We start from the raw sequence: 3,165 nt of genomic DNA, 5'->3' as shown, positions 1-3,165 counted from the left end.
AATATTAATATTTTAATATTATTGTATTTTAAAATTTTTAACTTATCTCGTTGAGACCCAAAATGTCTTACTTTGTCCCGATTCACTTCCGAATCACTCTTTTGATCTCGATAATTCATTTTCGATAAAATATTATTATTTAATTATAATTTTTTCGCGTGAGAAATATTTTATTTCAAAATATTCCTTTCACCTATCACAGCTCTTTCGCACTTAGATTTACATCCATTAACCTTCTGTCTCGTCGATGAGAGTGTGGTGGCTCCTATACGAGGATACGGGGTGTTACAATTACAATCAAGGAAAGCTTACCAAATTTACTCAAAATATTCTCCATTTTTTGTTATATCAAAAAGAATTGGAAAATAGAGTATTTGATCAATTTTAAAGCTCAAGGGAGACACAAGAAGATTAGCAGCACAAGTAATTAAGCTTTTACCATAAGTAGTAAGATAGAAGAAAATTTTCATTAAACATAAACGTATATACAAAAGCTAGCAAACATAGTAAAAATAACATTATAAGCATATTTACAAAACAAACGAGTACACAATTTCATCACAACAATCAATATATCAAAACATTAAGTAGAAAGATAGAACTAAGGCATATTCATTAAACCTAATTCCCCTTTAATCTTACAAAATTGTTTTCTATCTAAGGGCTTAGTAAATATATTAGCTAGTTGGCTTTGTGTCTAGAACTATATCTTCTTTTTGGACATGGTCCATAATAAAATGACACCTAATTTCTATGTGTTTATTCCTAGAGTGATGGATGGAATTTTTTTATAAGATTTATGACACTAATATTGTCACATTTAATAAGAATTCTTTTCATCTCTAGTCCATAATCTTCTAATTGTTGTTTCATCCATAGTATTTTAGTACAACAACTTCCAACAACCACTTAGCCTTGGTAGTAGAATATTAACATACTATCCAAAAGTTAGCATGTGCTGGATGTGCTTTTTCTATCTATTTTACATCCACCAAAATTGACTTCCGACTATGAATGGAGTTAACACATTGAACTCTTTGAATACCATATGCCTATGTTAAGTGTGTCTTTCAAGTACCTAAAAATTTCTTTTGATTCCATTTAAGTTGGATTCTTTAAAGGTTGATTGAAACCTAGCACATAAACCTACACTAAAGGTAATGTCTAGTCTACTAGTAGTCAAGTATAGCAATGAACCAATCATTGATCTATAAAGCTCTTGATCAATGGACTTACCTTGCTCATTTTTATCATGCTTTGTTGTGGTGATCATTGGAGTATGGTAGGACCTTGTGCTATCCATGCCAAACTTGTTGCACATCCTTCTTGTGTACTTTTCTTGGTTTATGAATGTACCATCTTCTCTTTATTTAATTTGAAGTCGAAGAAAATTGTTAAGCTTTCCCATCTTGCTCATTTCAAATTTACCTTTCATAGTTTTACCAAATTCTTGGCATAGAGGTACATTAGTAAGACTAAAAACAATATCATCAACATAAATTTGTACAATTAAAATGTCTTTGCTTTGCTTTTGATCAAAAGAGTTTTTCCCACCTTATTTCTATTGAAACCATTTTTGATTAAGAAATTTGACAAAGTTTCATACCAAGTTCTATGAGCTTGCTTTAAACCGTATAATACTTTTCTTAATATAAAGACATGATTTGGAAATGTAGGACTTTCAAAAGCAAGGGGTTGTTCTACATATACTTTTTCATTGATCAGCCCATTTAGAAAAGCACTCTTAACATCCATTTGATATAATTTGAAATCCATATAGAATGCAAAAGCTAAGAGTATCCTGATGGCCTTTAGCCTAGCAACCGGTGCATATGTATCATCATAGTCTATCCCTTCTTCCTAACTGTAACCTTTTGCTATTAACCTAGCTTTATTGCTAGTTATGTTTTGTTAGATGAAGAAACTGTGAAATATATCCAAGAGAGGGGTGGATTGGATTTTCAAGCTAAAGTTTTCACATTTCCCTCAAAACCAGTTAAAGTTCTAAACTTTAAGCACTAATTACGAAAGTAGAAACAAGCAAAGATAATTACAACAAATAAAAAGAGAAGGGGAGAGAAAAGCAATTAACCTTGATTTTTATAGAGGTGCGTCCTTGATGGTGCTTACATAATCTCTTTTGGTATCTTAAGGAGTTTGAATACACTAAAGATGTTGCCTTTCTCAACTAGGTTCAGGCATAACCTTTACACTCATTTCCTTTCAAGGTTAAAGCTTAACCTATTGCAAATCATTACCTTTTCACAGGTTGAAGCACAGTTTCTCTACCTTTTGCAATGTAAGTATAACCAAGCTTACCTTTCAGGCTCAAGTATAACCATTCTACTTTTTCAAGAAAGTATAACCTTTATAACTATGGATTACAAGATGAAGTGCCCCTAGTTAGGCTACTTAAAGGCTTTGAGTACAAGAGTATGAAGCAAGGATCAAACAAATTAAGTTCTCAGCTAATGCTTTATTTTTCAGAAGAGTTGTAGAGTGAGAGAGAAATCATCTTGAGAAATGAAGCTTTTCTTTCCTCTTATAATGAAGTACACTTTCCTTTTTTATTTTTTTAGTTCTTTTTCTTGTTTGAAATTGAGCTCATAGAGGTATGTATAGCCTTTCACAAAATTTGATCATTTAGAGAGAAAGAGGAATTAAAAAATTCAAATCGTTAGGGCCACTTGATTCAAATTTGTTAATCTTTAGGAATCAAACATTGCCCAATGAGAAGTTAACTTTAGGCCTGTTGTGCTCTGTTCTTCAAGAATTGATCATTTGTCCATCAAGAAGTCAATTCTTCTTGTCCTACTTCAAGGTTGAGACATAGTATTTCGGAGGAATCAAGCATTCTTTTCCTGACAAGTTGATTCTTCATAGCTTTTAAGTGCTGTTTTGAAATTTCAAACTTTGGTTTTCTTGCTCAAATTTTCCCTTTAACTTCTTCAACAAGTTTTTATCTTTTATTTGGCTTCCTTAACATGTTACCAACCTTTTTTTCATTTTGCCTTAAGAATCGATCATTAGAGACTTAAGAAGTCAATTCTTGCCATCTAGTTGTTAGTTAAAATTCTATTATGCAAGTATATGTATCAAATAGATAGTATATAAGCAAACAGAGTATCAATCCCATAGAGAATTGATATAAAATTTTACTAAGTA

This window comes from Theobroma umbraticum, unplaced genomic scaffold, assembly GCF_002168275.2.
Source record: "Theobroma umbraticum cultivar Fairchild unplaced genomic scaffold, ASM216827v3 scaffold_12.1, whole genome shotgun sequence".
NCBI classification, from domain to species: domain Eukaryota; kingdom Viridiplantae; phylum Streptophyta; class Magnoliopsida; order Malvales; family Malvaceae; genus Theobroma; species Theobroma umbraticum.
Note: the sequence above shows the minus strand (reverse complement) of the source record.